We start from the raw sequence: 25,588 nt of genomic DNA, 5'->3' as shown, positions 1-25,588 counted from the left end.
TGCTTTGTTCTGTTCTGGAAGAAAAAGGGTATTTTCCATCTTGCAGTATCCTTGACAACGCCTGCCTGGCAACGAGTTAACCGTTGGGGAACACCCGTCTCCTGGGAATCATAGAATCAGCTTATTAATTCTTTCTGCAATTGTTCCATTCCTACTGTGTTCCAGAGTTAGGTGTGGGAGAGAGGATGGAGATAAATGGAGATCTGTATAAAATCTTTCAGAGGAACAGGGCTGAGGTTACTGACAGAGTAGGAACTTAATAAGTAACTGCTAGTTGACAGCTACGTTACCCAGTCTGAGGCAGTCAGGGAAGGCTTCTTGGAGAAGGTAATAATTTAACTGACATCTAGAAGGTCACTTGATAAGGAAGAGGGGGGATTTTTATTTTTGAGAATTGGAACATTAGGCACGTTCGCCATTGTTGTGAACAAACACCCTGCACAGAGTGTCCTGAAGGAAGGCTTGTTTTTGTTCACAGTTTGAGGACACTAGCCATCACAGAGAGGGTGTCAAGTTCTTAACTGGGATGACAGGACTTGGGAGCCCCTTGCTCACATTGGAGAAGACAGGGAAACAGATATTGGATAGGAAATGGGGTTGGACTATAAGCAACCTACTTCTTTTAGCTAAGACCTACTTCCCAAAGGTTCTACTACCTGCCACAACAGCACCACCAGCCAGGGACAGACAAACCCAAACGCAAGAGCCTGTGTGGGTTGGGAGCAGGGTAACATTTAATTACTTTTCTTGTGGTTGTAACAAAACACTGTCCAGAAGCAGCTTGGTAATAGCAGGAGTAGAGGAAGGATTTATTTTGGTCCGTGGTTTCTAGGTATAGTCCATCATGATATATGATATATGACAAGATGGTATGGTGGCTGAAGCATTTCAAGACTGTGGCAGTAGGTGTGTGGGGACTGCTTGCTTATCTCTTTGTAGACCAGGAAGGAGGGGACATGAATGCTGTCTTGCCCCTTTCCTTTATAACGACTCTGGGATCCCAAACCTCTGTTTGATAGGTTGGCGTCACCCACATTCAAGGCAGAGTGTCTTCCCCCAATTAATCTTCTCTGGAAAATTCCTCAAAGACACCTATAGATGTGCTTCACTAATGTTATAAACATTGTTGGGTGGGCATGCATGTTAGAGTCCCATGTAGGGTACGTATTCAGACGGGGACAATTTTGCAGCTTAATCGAGTGAACTGTCAAAATTAACTCCCACAGAGCACCTTACACTTCAATCATTGCACATGATGTTCTTAGAGTGTTTGCAGTATGCAGGAAGTGGTCTCTGAAATACAGGCAGGACCTGAGTCCCAGAGGCCTTCGCATCAATTTTCCCAAAACGCTACTGTCTGTTTGAGCCAGGGTAAGTCCCTGAATGACGTCAGAGTGGAATGTAGTGGCATCCATGATACTGTGGCAAAAGCATACAGGCTGCTTCCTGTAGAATGGCTTGAAGAATGGAAACTGTGGCATAAGTTGGTATTTTCATTCACCAGCGTGCCACATTCATTGACCCATCCTCTCATCTTTTGTCTTCGCAGCACATGATTCTTAAACATGTAATATTAGCTACACTGTGAGGGCCCAGGGAGGAGAAGTCAGGGCTTATTTTCAGCTCAGTTCAGGATCATTTTGCTTTTCAGGATGAGGTCAAAAGAGCTTAGTTCTCAGTCTGACTGGAGTCACACAGAGCCCTAAGATTCTTTCCACTCTACTGTGATACGAGGATGCCTACTACAGGTAACGAGAGGGAGAAGGGGCTCTTGAGATCACAGTTCTCGGTTGCACTTCATCATTGTAGGCACAGCAAGGCAGCAGGAACTTGAAGCAGCTGATCATACTACGTCTGTAATCAAGAGCCAGGAACAAGCACAAAAGCTAGTACTTTGCTTACTGTCTGTCTCCTTTTTCATTTATCCCGGGGCCCAATCCATGCATTAGTGCCACATGCACACTCAGAGTGAGATATCCCACCTCAATTAACCCAATTAAAATTCCTCATTGGTGTCCCCGTAAGCCAGCCTTCTCTGACAATTCCTCACTGAGATGCTTTTCTCCAGTCCATTCTAGATTGTTTAGCAACCGTCACAGAGTTCATCCGTTAATGTATCTTGTACCCCAGGGTGTGCTGCTGGGCTGTAAAGTGACTGACTTTCCTATCCCTGCTGCTACAGTGACAGTAATCATGGTGACCTTGCTCCAGCAGCTGAACCTTGCAGTGGCATCTCTCCCACCTGTTTCTTTGAGCTCTCTGAGCTACCTCTATCCCTCCCCCTCTCCTCTCCTCCCTTTTTCCCTCCCTTCCTCCCTCCCCCATCTCTCTTTCTGTTATTTGCCTTTGTTTCTTTGTTCCCATTAAGCATTTCAAACTTGAGTGTGGAATGCCCAAGTGTGCACAAACAGGTCAGCTGGCCAGCGATGTTTTGGAAAAGGATTTTTATTATCTGCCTGGAAGATTTCTGGACCCCGGAGATCCTTGCTGCAGCCTGATTGGAGATGGTTTTGTTTAGTTTTGTTAGGAAGGCTAACGCGAAAGTTCCTGAGCCTCTAGTCATTTTACAGAATTTCACGAGGGAGAAGCCATGGGGCTTGTATTTCTAAGCACCATTCTTAGGGACCCCGAAGCTCTTTCAGGTTGGAGACACAGCACTTTATAGTTCCAAGTGCATTTCTGCAGTCAGCTAGGGACTGTAGGCTCTGCACCTGCTGAGTGGTAGGCAGCATTGTGCTTCCTTCTCTCTGCAGGCCTGGAGCACCATGGGAGACACAGTCAGTGAGGTATAAGGCTGAAGTGAAGCTGAGGTCCAAATTCCAGTGGCCTATTTCCTACAAAGGCCAGCTGGTTCTCAACTGGTGCCCCAAAGCCAATAACCTGTTTGCTAAAGAGGGCGAATGCCTGGAGCAGGAGCAGCCGCTAGCTGTGTTAGCATCTCCATATTGCCATCTCTACCCACTATCCCTGGAAGCTGGGGTTTCCATGCCTGGTAACAGTTTGTCAGTGCCAGTTTATCTGTATTCTTAGAGAATCCATAGTTCTCCAGTTGTGTTGCATTCCAGAAATGCTCAGTGTTGGAAGCCACTTACCCAAACCCTTGCCTGCCAGCTCTCAAGAGTGGGAAGATGGAGAGACAGGGAGGTAGGGCGGGGTGAGGCTTTTTGCATATTATCATGATGACGATAATCCTGATGGCCATGGTGGTTTGTGGCTCTGGCTGTGGCATATTTTCAGAACTTCTGATTCCCCTAGTGGCCTTGCATGAATTCCTGAGAGCTGGTTGCATTAAGCTTGTCCAATGTCTGGCCTTCCACTTCTGACAGAGTTTGTCCAGGGTTGTCCTTTCGACCGCTACATCCAGGGTCACCCCAACTTCTCCTAGGAACGAGCCTGTCCAGCTGGCCGTGGGCCAGCTGGCATTGGTGGTAAGTCATTCCTACCTCCTGGATTGGGATTTCCAAGTACCTACCTGGGAGCCAAGTCTGCTAGACCGCTGAGCTGTGGGAACACAATGCTTTTACAAGTGCTCAGGTCTTAGCTAGTTCCTTCCTCAATCTTCTCCAGAGTCTGGTGAATGTACCTTCTGGGTTGCCTCTGTAGCTATTTTTTACAAGGTCTGAGGAGATAGGACGTTAGGGGGAGGTGGTGCCTCCCTCCCTCCCCTAGAGGATACATACAAAACTCACATGAGACCATGCAGTTTCCCTTCACCATATCCCTTGCCATTGCCACCTCCGCAGCCCAAGCCTTTGCATTTACAGTAGCTGGTCAGTTTATGGGGTTATGTCTCACAGCTAGCTAGTGCTTACTTGGTGACTTGCTCTGGGAAGGCCCTGGTCTAGCCCCTGCTCCTGGAAGCGATCTCTGCTGCCTAAGCATAGCACAATTTTCAGTTTTTTAGAAATAGGATTTCCTAAGCTCACCCATGCCCTATAGGTTCAGAAACTACTGACATAGAACATCTGGTTTTTGTTGTTGTTGTTGTTGTTATTGTTTGTTTTGTTTTGTTTTGTTTTTTCATGTACAGTGTAGCCAGAGATGTGATAGTCCATGCCCCTGCTTGAAATGTGGTGGTAGCTGTTATAGGAAGGCCTGGCTGACACCGAGGCAAAGGAGTCCCATTTTTGCCATCTGTCACACTGTCTATAAATTAGCTGAGCCGTCTCTAAAAATACCTCTTCTGAGTTAATGACATGACCTTGACATTTGGGGAACTGAGTGCTTCCCAAATCTTTGTTGGCAAAACAGGACTGCAGAGCTGTAGCGGAGGAAAAGGGTTCCCTGTTCCCAGCTCCCTTAGATACCTGCAGGAGCAGAGAACCAAGGCGGCACCTGCCACTGGTAACAGGACTGCAGAGCTGTAGAGGAGGGAAAGGGTTCCCTGTTCCCAGCTCCCTTAGATACCTGCAGGAGCAGAGAACCATGGCAGCACCTGCCGCTGGTAACAGTTACTGTGTAGTTCCTTGTCCCAGACACAGAGGCAGGTCGTTTTCCTGCAGGGCATTTGCCCATGGAATCTGTGTCTCTGCCTCTCCCAGCTGAACCCCAGACAGGCCTCTCTCAGGTGGACAAGTTCAAATCTGCTTATCTGGCCTCAGCAGGTTTTCCAGGACTTCACATATTATCTTGTTGCAAACTTTTGGTCTTTTGCCTTTTTGGAATCATTTAAATTCTCTCGTTTAGAAAAGCCTTTAGTTTCAACATCATATTTTATAGTTATTTTAACTTATCTCATTTTCAAATTAGTCGTGGCTTTGTGATGACACAGCCTCACTAAAAGTAAAAAGTTATTTGTGTCTTCACTGTAAAAATATGAATTGGCTGACAAAAAATTTATTTTCGTATTTTTAATTTTTTCTCTTTTTTTATTGAAAACAGATTTTTTTAATACAATATATTCTGATTGTGGTTCCCCTCCCCCATCTCCTCCCAGATCATCCTTGCCTTTCCACCCAGCTCCCAAATCCATAGTCTTTGTTTCTCTCTCTCATTAGAAAACAGACAATTAAACAACAAACAACAAAAACAAACTAGAAAAGGACAAAACAAATAATCAGAGAAGAAAAAGAGCCAAAGAAAAAGCACAAAAAATACAGAGACAAACACAGAAATCTCATAAAAACACAAAACTAGAAATCATAACATAAACAAAAGAACTTAAAAGTAAATGAAGTTTTAAAAAAAAAGAGGAGGAGGAGGAAGAGTAAAGAAACCCAGACAAAGTGTTATGAGACAAAAAAACAACCTCATGGTTGTTTGTTTGTCTGTTTGTTTCTGCAGTTTCTAGAGGTGGTTTTATTTTTTATTTTCTCCCACATGTCACATCTGGGCCGCAGTTATTTTCTCCTCCTCTTCTCCGTCACTCATACTCCTCCACCTCTACCTCCCCTCTCCCCCAGATCCCCTCCACCTCAGAAAGGAGCAGGTTGACATCCCAGGGCTATCAACCAAACATGGCATAGCAAGTTACAATAAGACTAGGCACAAACCATGAAGCTGGACTATGCAGCCAGTATGAGGAAAAGGGTCCCAGGAGCAGGAGAAAGAGGCACAGACAGCCCCCACTGTGTTAGCAACTACTGCTAGGCATAGGACCTGCCCTACGCTGTGGTCTATATGCCCAGTGAGACCCTGTTTGAGAAAACGAATTTTTCCTTTGAGAGCAGCTGTCAATGGAAGATAGCTTCTGGATTAGGTATGCAGGCTGTGTCTACCTCCCCTCTCAGTACTGGCGAACCATTAAATCTGTATGTGCTGCCACAGTCTCTGTGATTTGTGCATTGGTCCTGTTGTTGTAGAGGGCCTTGTTTCCTTGGTATCTTTCATCCTCACTGGCTCTTAAGAAATCTTTCTGCCTCCTTTTCCTCAAAGCTCTCTGAGACCTGAGTGAGAATATCTAATTTAAAACTGATCTTATTTAAAACAAGGTCTCTTACTCTTGTCACAGTGTCCAGTTGTGGGTCTCTGTATTTGTTCGTATCTACTGCAGGGAAAATGTCTCTGATGGTTCGTAATTAAGACACTGATCTGTGAGTGTACCACAGTGTTATTAGGAGTCACTTTATTGCTATATTCCTTTAACAGAACAATGGTATTGCTTTCCCCTTACATCCATGGCTTACCTAATCCGGGTCTTGGCCATCTAAGCAGTGTATCAGATATGGGTTTCATTTCATGAAGTGGGCCTTAAATCTGATCAGTTAGCGATTGGTTACTCCTACAACTATTGCGCCACTATTATATGAGTATATCTTACAGGCAGGTCACCATTGTAGATCGAAGGGTTTATAGGTTGACTGGTCCTTACCTTTGCCCCTTTCTTCTCTGTGCCTTCCAGTACCATGAACACTAGTCAATAAGCGTGAAGGCTGTAGTTAGGTCCCGGCTCAACTTCTCCGTGCTCAATGAGTTCTGTAGGTGGTATTTTCAGCAATAGGGCCTTACCAGCAGTTTATGGAGAACAACCTATAGCTTTGGAAGTACCCTGGATTGGTTGGGTATTTCCAAGAGGCTGCTTTGGCCAACAACTCAATTAGATAACCAGTTCCTGGCACTGATGTCTCCTTTGGTGGTGAGAGATGTCTACTTGGGGCTTTGTAGCTCCATTTATCTGGTGATTCTATTTTTATTTTTTCTTATATGTATATTTTCTCCAAAGATATATATATAAATATATATATATCCACTGTATTAATATTTAATATATTAAAATATATGTATATTTTAAAATATTTCTCTGTATTATGTTTCATGCCACTCCTCAAATTGCCATTAGTTTTAGTTGTCTTTCCTTGTATTCTCTCCCTTGACCCCCTTCTCGCTCCCCACTCTCTGTTTAATCCTAACATTTGGAAATTGACCTTGTGCCTGAGCAAAGGGCACCTGGAATCCTGGCTAGGGATAATTATTCCAAGTGATCTGGTTGATTAGGATATCAAGCTAGCCTGAGATTCTAAGAAGGCTACATATCCAGTCGTGCAAGCATCACGTATGAGACATCTCTGCACTATTTCATTATAGCCAGACCTCTACATCATTGGTAGAATCCAGGGCTAGACTACGGAGTGATACAGGGTGAGCTGGATAAGCTGTTGACAAGCCACCTGGTACTTGCTGAGCCTCTTCCACCTCTCAAGCACTAGGTTGTGAAGTTAGAAAGTGAAGCACCATATCCTTCCTTTCCTCGGTGGGGTACATGGTTTGTTTGTTTGTTTGTTTGTTTTGTTTGCAGTCATGTAATTTGAATTTACAGAGGGAACAAAAGTGCTACCTAGAGAGCCAGAAAACTCATGGAAATGTCCAGAATAGAGTTGTTTCTTTTGACTAGAAATCTAGGAACAAAGGAGAATTGGTGCTAGATGTAGAGCCTTGGTGCACAAAGTTGAAAAAGACATTTTGGACCGAAGTCATGTCCATGTATCCCTGTAGCCTAGCTTAGAATAAGGCAAAATACCGGAATTTAACACAAAGTTTTTGTTTTATTTTATTTTATTTTTAAGTTGATGAGTTGGATTAAAGGTAAGAGGTAAATTTTTCTGGAGGCAAATTGGGCACAAACTTTGTAGGTGCTAGAGCTTGGAATCATTGTACCTTGGAGAAAATATCACACAGTAATGACTTGCCTGTGTCCTCACTCCTGGATGTCTATGAGTTCAACGGAGTTTTATTTACAGCTGTGGAACAAATCACCATAATAGAGGAATTTCAAATTCTCATTAGATTCTGCAAGTCAGAAGTCCCTGCATCATTGCTTAGTAGAGTCTCAGGAGTCAGAAAAAGGGCTTCTGTAAGGCGGATCCTCATTTGAGTCTTTGGATCCTCTTCCTAGATCATGGTTGTAGCAAAAATCGTTTCCCAGGATTGAGACCCTGCTCTCTTTCTGCCTGGCAATTAGTGTTCATTTTTCAGCAGGTGGACACTAAGGGACGTTTGCTGTAACTTATATCATCTCTATGATATGGTTACTTGTTCCTTTATTGCTTTGATCTATTTTTGAGATTAGGGAAGACCCACCCGTCATAGCATACTTGGTGATTAATTCAAAATCAATTTGACCCTAATTGGAGCTATAAAGTTCTTTCAACCATGCAGAGCATACTATTTGTAGAAGGCTGGCCTATCAAATTCTCAAACCTGCTCACTCTAAGGTAGGGCATTATGCAGGGCATCCATGCTAAGTACGGGGATCCTATGGCAGGGACTGTACAATTTCATTACTATGTCTTCCGGTGCGCGTCACAGGGAACAAAGTCAAATATCTATTGTTTTAAGTTCCATGGAGGCTCCTGGAATTGAGGCACAGGAATGAACCGAGATAGTGGGTCAGGACCAAAGGCCTAAACTCACTGTACAAGGTTTATTTTGCCAAATACTCAAGGAATTGTTAGCTTCTTAAAAGTATCTTCATAAAGTGATGTGACAGGGCTTTCTAGGGAAAATTTTGGAAAAAAATTTATACATCTCTGAGTTTAATAAATGACAATTACAACAAAACAATGATATATCCATACTTTAATAATACTTATAATTTATTAATAATACTTTTCCAAACATTTGTAAATATGTTTATAGCCTATAAGATGTCTTATACCTTTTAGTATAAGCAGATTGGTGGTTAGATGAGTTAATAATTCCATTATTACTACTTAAGCCACCCATCCAGTGATTTTTGGCAGTCTACCATCATCCTGTGTGCATTGACCCCTCCTTCCATCCTGCAGGGTATGTTGGAGGTAGAACTGATCAGTGACATCCCACCTTCTGTGTTCCATAGAACTTCTCAGGATGTACATTCACAGCTGAATTTTGGTTATACAGATTTCTGGATTGGGCTCTCTGGACTGTTCTTTCTAGGTAGTAAAAGCAGTGGGACTGTGAACTGCTGGCCTAGCTGCTAGAATGGGAGTCAGACAGCTCACCAGCACCTTCCTCATGGTGTTCTTGTTTTATTGGAGGATGATAAGATACAGACCTGAGATCACAGTGTTCTAGGGAAAGGAATAGCCCCACATAGGGCCAGAGAAGAGAGAAACAGACAGGAATATCCAGACACTAGCAAGAACCTGACATCTTGGTATTGGAATGGAACTGAAGCCTATCTGAAACTCAGCCCAGTTTTTAGGTGAAACAAATATTGTACACATTGGTTTGTTCTGAATCCAGTTTAAGATGGGTAAATCCAGTTTAAGCTGGCCCTAAACTTCTGCTTTTCAGTGTGAGGAGAAAACACAATGAGCTTGATTTGAAAAGCTTGGAGCAAATATTCCCAACTTTCAAGAGCACAGAGGTTAGGCTCAGCTCCCTAAAGAAATACCTTGAAAAGTTTCATGGATGGCATGGACTGTCACTAATCATGGTGGATCATTTTCCTGTTTTCTTTTTTTTCCTAAATCAGTAGAGTATAGATGTTTTTGCTCCAGGGTGTAAAATCACTACAGTACTATAGCAATTCTTTTAGGAGGGGGCATGCAACAGCATATTGCATACCATGAATACACTGTCATGGTTAATCTTTACAGCCAACTTGACTGCATTTAGGCTCATCTAGACACACCATTGGGATGTCAGGAAGGGAGTTTAAAGAGTTCAACTGAGAGAGAGGACCTGATTTGAATGTGGCAGCACCATCTCACAGATTACAAAAAGGCAAAAAGAACAGAGTATTGACCACAGGCAGCACTCCTTTCTCCACTTTCTCACTGCAAGATTTGATATGGCAAGCCACTCCTTCTTCTTCCCTTCATGCTTTTCCTTCATTTCTGCAAACCCTGAGCCACAGTAAAACCTTCTTGGATTGCTTAATTTGCTTTTACATCACCTATTGCCAGAGCCATGAGAAAACTAGCAGATATGTGCATACAATAAGTAGTGTTATGAGAGATGGTCTCATTGTGTGTGTAATCTATGCTAGCCTAAAACTGGATATGTAGTCTTGATTTTCCTGTTTCAGCCTACTAAGTGTTCAGCCTAGTGTTAAAGTCATTTTTAACAAGGAAGGGGAAGAAAATTATGTCTAACCTTTCTTTATACTGCATAAGTGAATATCTCATAAAATTTCCATTTTATCATTCTAACCCCCATCCCTTAATCAGGACAACATCTGTTCTGATTAGTATGTATCTATCCAGGCAGTATCTGGGGCTAAATGTTTTGAAATAGCACTCTTTCCTCCATTAGAAGTTCTAACTCTTACTAGAGTCATGTACAGTTGGAAAATGTGACCTTATTATTCCCAATTCACAAATGATGACTATTTGTACAGAGATGTGAAGCCCCCCATACATGGTCTCCCTCCTGGGACTTGTGTGTTTTCTGTAGCTGAGTGTGAGCTTATGTTGGCTTTTCTTTCTCAATGGCTTGTGAGAAATGTTTCTTGAGTAACTAACTCTGTTGGGCCATATGGCTTCTCACTTCCCCACCTGCTATGTCACCCTTCCAGAGTTTAGCTCTCTATGTTGGGATGTCCTCTACTTGTAAATGGTGAGGGACTTCAGCACTCAATATGTAAATATACAGTGTTCCCTGAATGAACAAACACTGACAGAATGAAGAGGGTATTGAGTGTCCCATTAGTCTCTCATGTATTGACATAGTCAGACATGTTTAATTTCGCCAGACTCCACCATAAGCTGCAAGCTCCACTCCCGGAGTCACCCCACCCATTTCCCTTTGAAACCCATGTGGTTGCCTAACAGCACAGCCACTAACACCAAGTAGATGCTATGTTTGAGTTATAGGATGGAGTAGAAGACTCATCAGCCAACCATGCTTCAAGTTCACTGGATGTTAGGTGAAATGAGGGTTAGCCATTGTCTCATCCCAACACTCTTAAAAGTTCTCCTGGAAGCAAGCTGTGTCATTCAGGTTACTGGGCAGCAGGGAGCTTAGTGTGGAGCGAGAGGACTTGATCTCAAAGCTGTTCTCTGTAGAGCTGGAAATTCTGTGGAGCTGAAAAGTTCCCTGGGCATGAAGACAGGAGGCTTGTGGGGTCCTGTTCTGTTCTCACAACTTTTCTGATGTGTTCTGGCAGAAGTTAATCCCTTTCATCTGACCACATTCTGAAGTCTTGCCTAAGGTCAGATCTGAGACACATTTCTGACAAATGAAAAATTACTGGAGGATGCATCCATTCTGTGTAATGTTCTTGTTTCTTCCAGAACTCTGTCTTGTTTTCCCCAAATCCTATGAGGCAGGAAACAGGTTGCCCTCCTACAGACATGCATTCAAGCTCTCTTTAGTTGCTTACTGTGTTCATGGTGGATCAATTAGGTGTCCCTATTCCCACATCTGGAGAGGCAGGACAGGTACTGACTGTGAAGATTAAGATCAGAGAGTGGAAACCCTTGCCTTACTTCTGACTGAAGAAATGTTTTCAGTTTTTCCTTATTGAGGTATAAAATTATCAATGGGTTTATTGTATATGACCTTTATTATGTTGAGGTATGCTCCTTTTATTCCTAGTTTCTTTATTATTATTACCATGAAGTGATGATGAATTTTGGCAGAGGTCTTTTTCACACTAATTGTATATAATTACTGTCATTATCTATGTTCCATATTACATTTACTGATTTATGCATGTTAAAGCAACCTGTGTCTCTGTAATAAGACCAACATAGTCATGGTATATGATCTCCTTAATGTTTTCTTGAATTCAGTTTTTAAGTATGTTAAGAAGAATTTCTCTATATTTATAAAAGAAGTCTTTCTCTCCCTGTGTGTGTGTGTGTGTGTGTGTGTGTTGTGTGTGTGTGTGTGTGTATCTATGGAGGTGTATGTTATTTTTGTTGAGGTCCTCATTGGGTTTTTATACCAGAGTAATGCTGGATTTTTATAATGAGTTTTATAGTATGCCTTGCCTTTCAATTTTATGATTAAATTCATGGGATACTGGATTCAGTTCTATTTTTTAAATTTGCAGTAGAATTTATCCTTGAATCTGTATGGTCCCTGAATGTTCATTGTCAGGAGACTATTACTCCTTCAGTCTTACCGTTTGTTATAGATTTGGTTAAATTATTAATAGATTATTGAATTAATTTTAGTTGGCCATATGTAGCTAGAAATTTATCTGTTTCTTCTAAACTTTCTAGTACTTTCAATATGTGAAAAGTTAAAATGCAATCACAGCTCTTCTACCCTCTTTTTCCTACTTCCAGCCTATCCTATGTACCCTCCCTTACTCTTCTTGAAACCATGGTCCTTTTTCTTTAACTGTTATTATTTTACACACACACACACACACACACACACACACACACACACACACAAACACAGCCTGCTCAGTCCAGTTTTGTTTGGCTATGAATCAGGATTGAGCACTTGGATTTGGATAACCAACTTGAGAGATCATCGCTGGGGAAGATTACTGCATTTATCCATCTCTCAGCACTCTCAGTAGCTCTTTGTCTATGCGTGGGAACCCATGAGATTTCCCTCTTCTCATGAGTTAACATGCTAACTGCCTACTGGTGTTGTACTTTGTCAAGTTTGGTTTGGTAGCTGTGCTGTCGTGGTATCACAGGTGAAGCTTTCCTATTGGTTCTTAGAGGCAAAACCTCACAGCAGCTTTCCTTGTCCTTTGGTAATTAAAATCTTTCTGCCCCAACTTCTTTGATATTCCCCAAGCCTTAGATGCAGCAGTTGTGTTGGAGCTGGCTGCATGAAGATCTCTTGCTCTCCACATTTTGACTCATTGTTTTTTTGTTTTGTTTTTGTTTTTGTTTTCATTTTCCTATAGTGATCTCCTTCTGTTGCAAAGAAAAACTATCTTTAATGAGGGGAAAGAGCTACTGTTATAGTTAAAGAACTCAACAGCAAAGAGTCAAACAAAAACAAGGCGAAATAATGACCAATTGAAAAATGGGTTGGGTTGGGGTCTGCACAGAGGGTTCTCCAAAGAAGAATTAAAAGTATCTACAAAATATCTCAAATAATGTTCATTACTCTTAGTACTTAGAGAAATGCAATTGAAAACAACTGGGATCTCATCTTATGCCAGTCAGAATGTCAATAAGATTAGCAAAACTGACAGCAAATGCTGGGGAGGGCGTGGGCAAAAGGGAACCCTCATTCACTATTGGTGGGATTACAAACTGGAACAGCTACTCTGGAAATCAGCCTGAAGAACTTTCAAAAAGCAGAAAATAAATGGACCCAATGACCTAGTATTTCCACCCGTCAGCATATGCTCAAAGGCCTTGATTCTCCACTCCATAGATACTTGCCCAGCCTTGTGCATTTTCAGTCACTTCTCAATAGTCAGGAAGTGGAAACAACCTAAATGTCCTTCAGTTGACAGATGAATAACACCGTGGAATGCTATTTAGCTGCAAAGGTAAATGAAATTGTGATATTTGTAGTTAAATGGAGGGAAGAAAAAATATTATATTAAATGAGGTTACCAAGATCCATAAAGGCAAGTATCACATTTACTCATTTGTATTCCTAGCTATAATCTTCAGGTGTGGGTAATGTAGAAACCAGAAAATATTAAAAAGTAAATATGACAGAGGACCACTAGAGAGGGGAAGAGAAAGATACAAATGATTTGAAAGGGGGAAATGGATAAAACTGCAGCAGGGTATTGGGTTAGGAGAGGGAGCACAAGACAGAAGGAGAGGGGCAGGAGAGTGGAACAACACTAAGTCTGAAAAAGATATAAGGAATCACATTATTATTTCTTTACCTAAATTATTATTACAAATAAGTCTATATATAAGTCTATATATGTATAACATACATACATAGTTTAAATGAATTTATCCTACTTGGGATGAAAACACTTCTCCCAAGAGCCAAAGACCTTTAACAAAAACCTTGGTACTACGCATGAGAAGTCTTTTCAGAGCTTTTTCATGGAAGTTCAGGAAACTCCCAAAACAGTGTCGGCTAATACTGTTGCCCTCGGTTGCCTTCCAGAGGTTGAAGGTGAATCTCTATTGCTGAAGACAATGTGTACTTTGTACACAAAGTGCTGAGAATCTGATTTCTCTAAAGACTAGCTTTTATAGTATCAGACGGTCCTATTGAAGCTTCCAGGCAACCAATAGTCCTACGTAGTTGCGACATCCAAGAATCACGATGGCAGCTGGCATGTTATGAGAATCCTAATGCCACAACCATGGCACTCTTATCTTAGCAATAACCAACAGCTCTGTATTTGGACTTAAATTCTACTCAACAGGAGGCAAATCATGCCCTGTGCTAGAAATCTAGCCAAAAACTCAGGACTAGTGAGGTTATGGATCTTAGAAAAGAACATTCTTTACTAAACCAGCATAATTCCTAACTGAATCCTAAATATCTATCCTCATACTTTAAACTTTCTAGTTTCATATAATGTATGCTTTCAAAGTAGCCCCTCTATGAATCATTAGAGTCTGTTATCACTTTCCCTAAAAATTAAATATTAATTTGCTATTAGTTTCCACTTTGATGATTTATCCATAATTTTTTTTCTTGCCATCTCCTACATTATGTTTCATTTGTTCTTGTTTTCACCTGAGATGCATCATTGGTTATTTACTTGATACCTCTCTGATTTGTCAAGTGTAAGAAATCTATAAACTTTCCTTTGGAACTATGCTTTCATTTTCATTTGATTCTAGGAATTTTTTTTATTTTTTATCTTATATTTTTTACTTTTAAAACTTATTTCTTCAAAGATTCACATTTCATTTTAAGGTTCATTGTTCTAGGTCCAAGCATTTGTACAGTTTCCATTGCTCAGTGCTTGTTTCACAATTCGTTCCTGGGACTTACATAGAATATTTGCTGAATATTCAGCTCCTGCCTTGTCTCATCCTCCTGAATGGAGCTATGGTGACTACCCAAGAAAAAACAAGTCAGTGTTTGTCTGTCTATCTATCTATCTATCTATCTATCTATCTATCTATCTATCTATCTATCTATCTACCTATCTATCTATCTATCTATCTATCTATCTATCTATCTATCTATCTATCTATCAATCTACCTATCTATCATCTATCTATCTCTATCTCTTGTATATATATATAAATATACATAAACATATATGAAAGAGAGAGAAGGAGAAAGAGGAGGAGGAGGAAGAGGGAGAGGAGGAGGAGGAGGAGGGAGAGGAGGAGGAGGGAGAAAGTCTTTCATGGGTATGGCCTCTGTGGTTGCAGGGTACAGGAGATAAATATAGAGTCCACTCAAGTGGCTGTGAGAGGGCTCTCTATGAGGGCTATAAAGCCCCCATATGATAATGAGATTGTTTATTTGACAAAGAAGCTATACCTCTGCTTTTATGGTCTTACAGTAAAGTTAATAAAATGCAACCAGTTTCTGAGGATAATCCCCTCTATAATTACCTGCCCAGGAAATATTAAATGTTGTTTTAGTCACTAATGACTGTGCCCACCTAAGCTGGGTAATCAGACAATTATTCCAGGTATTAGCTATGGAAAAGGGAGAGAGGAGCTTGGGCAATCAAGGAAGCTTTCTTAGATGGCAGAATCCATTATCTTCTGAAGACTTGGGTCCCTTCTGTCTATGGAGTGCCACAGACTTTCAGAACATGTGTTACCTTGGCTGCTCTTTAGAGCCTGTTAAGCTGCATGGGGCAGGCGTTGGCTCAGAGCAACCACTGGAACAGCGAGGCTTAAGAGCTGCTCGACAGCCTCTGGACTCTCTAAGGCCATGAATGACTTTGAGATATATCTTCATTTAGATTCCTTTTTTTCTTTTTATTGAGAAAAATTTTTAATTATTATGTTTTATTTTACAGTGTAGTTTTAGGTTTAAAGAAAAATATCAAACATTAAACAGAATACAGAGGAGTTCTCATATATCGCTTCTCCTTCCACACAAAATTTTCCCTTTTATTAGTATCTTGTCTTAGGATGGCACATTTTTTTTTTAAGATTTATTTATTATTATGTGTATGTACACTGTAGCTGTCTTCACCAGAAGAGGGCATCAGATCTCATTACGGGTGGTTGTGAGCCACCATGTGGTTGCTTGGATTTGAACTCAGGACCTTTGGAAGAATAGTCAGTGCTCTTACCCACTGAGCCATCTCACCAGCCCAGCACATTATTTTTAACTGATGAGCTAGCAATGATATATTGCCTTGTGCTGAAGATGGTTTACCCTGTGTTTTAACATTAGTTGTATGAAATTAGGAAAATGAATAATGTCATATGTCTACTATTATAGCTATATATGGAATATTTTCATTCTATTACTATACTAAAGTATTATTGTTATATTATAATATATATTTTATATATTAGTTGTATATAATATTATATAATATATTATTATACTATAGTATTATACTACCTAAACCTCCATCCACTTTGTTCCACCTATAAGAAATGAAGCTGCATACAAAGCATTCATGTGACCAAAGAGAACATTGTTAATAAGCTATTAGGTCACTCTGAGCTCTTCTGGGAGACATATGAGAGATTTTACCCTGTAGTGACAGACTTTATTGATTCTCTGAATTAGAATGTGCTGGCAGATTTCATTTAGCTATGGTTTGTAGTTTGTAAGAAAGAGAATGAGAGAACACAGTTGGTATAATTGCTGGTTGGAAGTAAACAAGTTATTTACCATAAGACTCAAAAGAAGTTTAAAGAGTGGCCTAGCAATAAGGGCTGATTCTTGAGCTGTCTAGTCTCATTAAGGCATGAAATGAGTTAGCATTCAGTAGTTCATAGGGCAAAAAATAACCAAAATGAATGGGCCATCCCACCTGTTGTTTTATAATGTTGTGATCTGATTGAAGCAGCTTATAGGAGGAAGGATATAGTTGGGTCCACAGGTTTCAGGGAGTATCATCCCATCATGGCAGGCAGAACATGGCAGTAGGAGCTGGTGGCATGGCTTGTTACAACTTAGCAGTCAGTGTAAAACAGTTGTCCCTTAAAAAAATATCCTGAGCTTTAGTTCTCAAGACCAGATCCCCCAACAATGACCCACTTCTTGAAATGCTTTTAGTAGTTCCCCAACCTCTTCAAAACAGTGACACCAGCTGAGAACTCAAGTGTCAAAGCACATGGGCCAGTGAGGAACAAATGTTAATGCCAACCTATAATTCCATCCTTGACTCACTGATATGACCTTCTTCTTGTTCCACCTACACTCATGCTTATACCCTCGGGCAACAGACAGTTTTAGACAGATTAATCCCAGGGTGTAGGCATTTTGAACTGTGTCTGTTTCTCATCTTACACACACAAGTTCACTCTCAGCCATAGGTCCAAAAGCAGAAAACAGACACAAATAGGGTTTCTTTGGTTCTAGCTGAGTGTGAGCAAACTGGGTTTCTTTTTCAGTGCATGCAGTGTGCTGCTGGTTTTAGAATTTGAATTCCCTCAGCTACTTTATTATCTGCTCCTGACTGGCTACTGCCCTTCCCAGCCCCAAGGTAGTAACATTAGGAGACATAAATTGTAAACATTTTGCTTTGTCTCAGATTGAACTCTTGGACGAGGGTGCTATGTCAAGTGAACACTCAATGTGGCTTGCTTTGGAGGTGTATTGATTGCGGTTATTAGCACTCACTTTGATCCAATATTACTACTGCTAGAATTCATATTTCTTGCTTATGAAATTAAACCTCTCTATGCTTCTGGCTAAGGGATTCCCCCAGCTTGTACTCCAAGCTTATGACCCGGTGTTCATATGTATAACTTTTGTGCACAGTACAAGGTGGGAATGTAGATTTGGTTCTCTTTTGCAGGGATGGTCTACTGGTCTACTGTAGACTTCAACCTTATCTCTATCCTCCTCCTCCTAGTTTTTCAAAGTCCATTTGAGAGCTTCCTGGTGCAGCTTGGCATATCACATGAGCTGTAAACTATGTGCCAACATGATAAATGAATGAAGGGATGAATGATTAGTGGATCTAAGTCCAAATACATTGAGCTCAGGTCTCCCAGAAGTAGTTTCATTTTTATTTCTAGTATTCCTGGGAGAAGCAGGAGGTATTGGGATATGGTTGAACATTCTATGTTGTCTTAGGAGAATTAGAATGTTCCACATTAAGTAGAATCTGGTATTAAAACAAACAAATGTAACTGAACTCAGATTTCTACTTGAGTATGATTTCAGTAATTGAAGTATTTTTTTCATTTGTTTTTTAGAAAATATTTGCTAACCACCTATTATATGAGAAATTTGAATTCCAGGACTGGAAAAGTTATCATGGAAACCAACATGCCCAATATAATTAACACAAAGGGGAATAGAGTAAAATCATAGTCCTGGGGATAGATAATTTTGATAGGACCATCAGAAAAGACATTCTGAGATGATGACATTTGGACCAAATCTTATGACTCAGAGTCAGTCATGTCACTGGGTAGAGAGAATACTAGGTGCAAAGAATGATCTTGAGGCAAGAAGGATGTAGCTGGGAAGATCTTATGGAAGAGCAGAAGGTCTGGAGCTAGGTAGTAGAGCATTCGTGGGATATGGGATGTAGTCAAAGGAAATACTGATTGTGCAAAGCAAAGGGTCATATTGTGAGAATAATGGGAAGCCATTAGGCCAACTAACTCGCCTGCTATTGGATTCCAGGAGTTGCTCACACTGAGTCCTGGTGAAAAGAGTGTTGTAGATGATAGATAAAAATAGAAGCTAGAGTGTAAGTGAAATTTCCGGAGGGTTTCAGGTGAGAGGTAGTGGGTGTTAGGTTGAGGTACATTGTGTTTCTTCAGAGAGGCTTGGTCTGTGCTCTGCTTTCCGTGGTAGAAGCCAGTCCATGGGGAAAGAAGTTTATTAAGCAACTAGCTAGCTCTTGAGAGTATGGAAGAGTCCATTTTCAGAACATTGCTTTCAGAGACATTTGTATATACAGGTTAGCTGACCACAGACTAACACATGTCTTCTTGCAGTGAAGTCAGATTTTGTAGTGGTCAAGTGAGACTTATCTATCTTAACCTCCTAGGTACAAGACATTTTTCAGTTCTACAAATCTCAAGCAAAATAGACTACTCTAGTCAGAGATCATTATGTCCCCAGGCTTTTCTTGTAACTAATATGTCCATGTGTAATTTCCGACATATTATGCATTATTCCATGGACACGCTAGTGTAGGGTAATTGTCCACAGAAGAAAGACTAGGGTAAGTTAAATATAGAGTCAGGCATGCTGTGAAGGGGTCTGGTCTTAATGTTAAGCTTAATGTTGGCAGCAATGAAAGACGACACTTACTGAGTCACTTGTAACACTATCAGTATCTTTTTTTTTTTAGTTCTCCATTAATGTTCCCCACTCACAAGATATAGAGCCTATGGTTAGAGAAGTTCTTTATCCAGGATCCACTGTGGAACATGCAGACCATAGGGAAGCCAAAATGTGTGGAATGAAGAGAAGGGATCTGATTGTCTAGTTCTTTTCCGTCATCCCTTTGAGATCCATATAAGAGATGTGTTCATGTGTTCCGGAGACATTGGATTGCTCTACAATGGTAGCAGGGATGAAATGATAACACCATGAAGTCTGCTGTGACATTACAGACATAAGGATCTGTCAGGTTACCCAGGTCTCAGAGCTACATAAGTCTTGACCTGGATTCTAGGAGATCTGAGTTCCTGGAGCCTTGTGAAATGACAAAAGCTATTATGGCTTTGAGATGTTTCTGGCTTCTCTGTTGAGAAGAGAGCTGGTAACAGTGAGCCTTAAAAGGAGAATAGAATGACCCTGATGATGAGTATCTAACCAAAGAAAGGACACATCACAAGTGTGACAGTGAGATCTGGTGATCGCTCTGATGAGGTTGTCAATAAAGTTCTCCTGGCAATTCAGGAGGAGCCTGATCCTTGTGTTTTAGTTTTAGTAATGTAAGAAGGTATAAAAAACTTTAGGTTTGGGACATGGATTTCCTCTGCTCCCACATACTTTTCTCTTTTAACTCATCTCCCTGGAGCTCAGATATTAAGCATCTGCTAAGGTCAGCATGGGTAGGGTTTGAAGGAAGTAGACCATGAGGGAAGCTTCCTCCTACAGAGGAGCTTTCTAATTTCTCTGCTTCCTGGGAGAGCTGCAGACACCATCAAGTGTACTTAGAAGAAATGCTCCATAAAGTGAGGTCCATCTACTCCATGGGTTCTCAGAGACGAGGTATCTTCTTGTAACTCACCAGAGTTCTTATTCCAACTGTTCCACCACAAACCTACGAAGCAACCTAGTGTGATTCTCCTGCGGTCCAAGGATTCTCTAAGTGAATGATGACTTTGGATATACATCTTCCTTGTGTTGCTGGCATGTTTTTCCACAGCTCTGTGAGCATCTTCCATTATATGAACCTGAGACATTTTCATGTTGAATTGGTGGATGTCTAAGCTGATCTTCCTTGAAGCACTGTCTGGAGCCTTGCACTCTAAAGTTCCACTTCCCTTCCCTCTGGGCAGATGTCAGCATCACTTGGGGGCTGAGACTGCACATGTAGTGGTTCAGGCACTCAATGTCATGTGCGTCTTGCTTCTTTTTCTTCTTACAAATCTGCCCATCTCCTTCCACTCCTCCATCTCTCCCACTCATGCACATTCAGCAGTCTCTTGTCTCTGCCTGTCTCTCTGTATCTAACTGCTTAGCCTGTAATGAGTTATATTCTTCATGCATTTCCAGAAAAGTTAAAATAGCATTTTAATAAGGGGAAAGGCTTATGCAAGCAACCTTTACCGAAATGCTGAGTTTTTGGGGCACCCCCAAATAAGATTCTGACAATTGATTCCTTTTTTGACACAGAAAGTACACAGAAAATTTAGAAATATGGATAATGAACAAATGATTTTTACAAAATGCCATTTACAAAATAAAAGCTGCTACAAGTTGGTTTCATCCTATTCTGTTTGATTCTAACATTTACCAAAAAATTATGTAAGATAAAAAGTAAAATCAAGAGAGCCCAAAGTTTTGGGAAGGGACCAGTGTTATGTGAAACATAGAAATAAATTTGAGCAAGTAGTAATGAGCTTGAGATGTCTGAAAGCCATTCTTCCCTTCTCTTGGCTCCTTGAGAATGGCTCATAGAGAGTAGAGAATGGAAGCTGTGCTTAATTTCATTAAAATTAAAAGTTCTCTAGAAACGTCATGGTCTTTTCAATCTCTGTCTAGATTCTCCTCTGATGCTATCTGATGCTGTCTGTCACCAGCTTGTCTTGGTGACTGGGGCAACATGATCATTCACAGGGCTGTGAGGGAGGTTTGATGGGTGAATTGATCGTTTTCATTTTCATAACAGGTCTGCTTTTTCTTAAATAACAAACCATTTTAGGTTGTTGTAGTGATATATACATAGATAAGCAAAGAGGTGGACAGAGTAAGTGGAACTTATTTTAACCTATTATTACTGTTGTTGTTGTTGTTGTTGTTGTTGTTACTTTAATTTTTTATTCAATGACATTAACATTTTTGAGCTCATAAGCCCGTATTGAGCACCGATTATTGAAAACCTATTCCTAATTTAAAGTGAATGTACTGGCCCCTTAAGGATCATGATCAGAGCATTTCAGAAAAATCAACTTTATAACCAGCATGGCCTTTTATGGGATTTTATGAGATTTCCATATCTATCTTGTGTGTCATAATTTTCTTCAGAGTAATAAATCGGAAAAGAAGCAACTTAGGTCCAGAGAGAAGAATCTGTTGTTCAGGGCTCCCAGCCCCTATGTGCATTGAAATTGAGAGTTTAGGTAGGTTTAGGTGGAAGTGATTGCCATGAGACCACGAGATCCAGTGAGCCCAGCTGACCTTGTCTGAGTGGTAAAGTCTGAACTAGTGATTGGGTTAAATGATAGTTCTGTCTGCCACACAACCAGCAGACTTATACTATGGTGTTTAATAACAATGAAATAATGAGAAACCCAATTGGAAAAATTATTGGCATCACCAACATTGATGCTTTCCTTGAATCCCATAAATTTTACAAATGCATGTGCACACACACACACACACACACACACACACACACAAGCAATTTCACCACTCTTTTCTAGTTTCTTTTCTTTCAGATATCATCTGACTTCTCTGACAAGATCCCTGCTTTGAACTCTTTCACACCGTTATCCCCTGTCCTTTGGCATCCACTTCTGTGACCTCTCTCTGCTTTTAATTGGATCTCATGATCAGGGCTGGCTCACCCTGACAGCATGGTCAGCGCATTTATTATCTCAGTTACATCTGGAGGATCTTTTCCAGTAGACTCCCATCCCATAGGCTTTCCTTGGTTCTCTGGGAGATGACAGATGCTGAGGAGTAGGTAAGAACCCAGTCAACACTCACTGTTCTCCCTCACTCCTTTGTATTCTCCAGGGTCGGGAGTGTGTGCACTTTCTCAAGTCAGAGACCAGCCTTGAAAATGAAGAGATGAAGAGCCTCTTCTTGGCAGTAACAGGAGTTGCTGCCTTGGCCGGTTTTGATTTTCACTACTTATATGGCTTGTGAAGTCAACATTTCTTTTTCATTTTACTTGTTCGGAGTGAGTGGAAGTTTCCTTCCATGTCAGTTTGGTTTCTGTGGAGATATGTTGTAGGTTGCAGAAAACCCACTAATCAGTGGGGAAAATGGCTTGGAGGCTGGTTTCTATGAAAACAGAATCCAGAGAGACCCTGTTGTCTGTTATCCACTCTGTAAAATGGGGGAAATCCTGAGCTGCTCAGATGGTGGTTCTAAAGTCCAAAGACGATTGTAGACTCCCCTGATCAGAGACTGAGATTGCGAAGGTGCTCTGTGCCAAGAATTGCTCTGGACCATCTCTATCAGACTCGGTAGCCATCCTGGAGTAGACACTAGTTGGGCTAATCTACTGGAAAACTACTTCACTCACCTACCTTGTGACCTGTGTGGGTCACACAACTGAATTTGAGTAACCAAAGTTGAGGTTCATCAAAGATTCCACATCAGTGTCCAAAATTTAATTTAAAAGGAAATTCGTAAAAGAATCTAAGAGGGTTTTTTTTTTCAGCAGTACTCACTGCTCACACTGACTTGCACAAAATCTCTGAAGCCTGGTCACTCTTTCTGTCTCTCTGTCTCTCTGTCTCTGTCTCTGTCTCTCTGTCTCTCTGTCTCTCTCTCTCTCTCTCTCTCTCTCTCTCTCTCTCTCTCTCTCTCTGTCTCTCTCTGTGTGTGTGTGTGTGTGTGTGTCCAATCATGCATGTATGGAGACCAAGGATTGACTTTGATATTTTCCTTTAATGTTCTCTACTTTATGTTTTGAGACAGGATCTCTCAGTGAATCTAGACTAGCTAGAGAGTGAGCCTACTGGGTGTGCCTGTTTCAGCTCTGCAGCACTTCCATTACAGGCACAAGCTAGGCCTAGTTTTTTACATGAGCACTGGACATGTGAACTCAGACCCATACACTTGCAGAATGAGCATTTTATTCAATGAGCAAATGTTCCAGCCCTGAGCCTTGGCTTGGAACACACAACATGGAGACTTTACACTGCATGCGTTGTCCCACAGTGTAGTACCATTGAATACTCCCTGAAACACACATTTGAGACTACTGTGTTATGACCAGCAGCATTTCACTGTGTGCACAAATTTTCTTTTTGCTTATGAAACACAATGCTTTAATTACAGAAAACAAAGAATTTAATATTTTCCCATCAGCATTCCTCAGCATTTAATTGCCAAATTAGTATAGTTTGGGGTTGCATTGTGTTAGACAAACAAATACATCCATCTTATTAGTATGCAAATTTAATTTCATCTTTGAAATTATATTATACATATACGTATACCAGAAAGTTGATTTAAAAGTAACTTCCATGATTTGTTATCAGGCAATGATTGATTTGTGGAACTTTTCTCTATGTCTAATGTACAGTTATTGAAAATACCACATAAAACTTGGGTAAGGAGGAATTGTAGCTGCTGTCTGGTGGAAGAAGAAGTGAATGTGGTTTAGGTTGAAGGGTTCAGTGCTATGCAGAGTGCATTAGCCTGGTATCAGGAAAACCTTACCATTGATTCTAGTCACTAATGCTTATATACAGTTCTTGTGCCTAGGACAATTCTCCATTTCTCATCTTCCATGAAATGTGTCATTCCCATGGGAGATGGACTAAATAAGTCCCCAAAGCTCTGAGGGTTCTTTGTCAGGCCATCCAGAGAGAAGGCCAGTGATAGAACATCTGAGAAAGCCAAGAGCTACTGCAGAAGTTCCAAAATGCCTTTTGTTGTTGTTCTTTTCTTTAGAATTATCTCATGTATCCCAGGTTATACCTGAACTCATTGGGTACCAAGGATGACTTTATAAGTTCTTCTTACCTGCTTCTTCTGAGTGATCATATCACAGTAGTGTATCATCACACCCAGTATGATCTTATTGTTTTAAATATTTATTTCCTTATTTTATGTATATGAGTACACTGTAGCACCAGTATGTATATGAGACACACCAGAAGAGGGCATCAGATCCCATTACAGATGGTTGTGAGCTACCATGTGGTTGTTGGGAATTGAACTCAGGACCTCTGATAGAGCAGTCAGTGCTCTTAACCTACTGAGCCATCTCTTCAGTCCTGTGTTGTTATTTTTTATTTGTTTGTTTTTCTTTTTACATTTCTGGGAATTGAACCTCGGGCATCATGCATGCTAGACAAGCAGTGCAACAACTGAACTATGTCTCAGTTTCTGAAAGTGTTTGGTGAGTCAAACCCCCCTGTCCTAGTTAGGAGTTACTGTTATTGAGATAAAAGACCGTGACAAAAAAGCAAATTAGGGCTTATTTGGCTTTTACTTCCATATCACTGTTCACCAGTAGAAGAAGTCAGGACAGGAACTCATGTAGGGCTGGAGCTGATGCAGAGGCTATGGAGGAATGCTGCTTACTGGCTTGCTCCTTATGGCTTGCTCGGCCTGCTTTGTTACAGAACCCAGAACTATTGGCCTAGAGATGGCATCATCCATAGTGGGATGGGCCATTGATCACTAATTAAGCTTGTGTCAAGTTGACATAAGACTAACCAAAACAACTAACCCCTCATCAGCTTAACAAACACATCACCGTTAAACCACCACAAACTTTCCATTTTTGTTCATTTCTAAGATTGCATATTAATATCAACATCACACACACACACACACACACACACACACACACACACATTTTGCAGGCTTAAAAAGTCACACAGTATTTACAAACTCAAACAGTTTAAAATTTGGTCCCTTTTAAAAATCCAAAATCACTTTAAAAATTCAAAGTCTTGCCGGGCGATGGTGACGCATGCCTTTAATCCCAGCACTTGGGAGGCAGAGGCAGGCGGATTTCTGAGTTCGAGGCCAGCCTGTTCTACAGAGTGAGTTCCAGGACAGCCAAGGATACACAGAGAAACCCTGTCTAGGAAAAAAAAATTCAAAGTCTTTCAACTGTGGGATTTTGTAAAACCAAAAACAAATACTTTCTTACTTCCTGAGGGAAGAACTAGGATACAATCTTAGCAGAAAGCAAAACTAAACTCCAGCAGGGTAAGTAAATACCTTAATGCCCAATATCTCATGATCTTCTGGGCTTGGGTCACTTCTGTGGCTCCACTCCCTCTGTAGTACACACACACACACACACACACACACACACACACACACACACACA

General features: G+C 40.9%; 1 protein-coding gene across 1 annotated transcript in view; it reads left to right on the top strand.

Annotated features, from left to right (window-relative positions):
- Kcnq3 (potassium voltage-gated channel subfamily Q member 3) overlaps positions 1-25,588 on the top strand; it is a 308,651-nt gene that overhangs the window by 52,210 nt on the left and 230,853 nt on the right. The window lies entirely within an intron of this gene.

Source organism: Mastomys coucha, unplaced genomic scaffold (genome assembly GCF_008632895.1).
Source record: "Mastomys coucha isolate ucsf_1 unplaced genomic scaffold, UCSF_Mcou_1 pScaffold7, whole genome shotgun sequence".
Taxonomy (NCBI): domain Eukaryota; kingdom Metazoa; phylum Chordata; class Mammalia; order Rodentia; family Muridae; genus Mastomys; species Mastomys coucha.
This window is presented reverse-complemented; position numbering and strand designations above follow the sequence as displayed.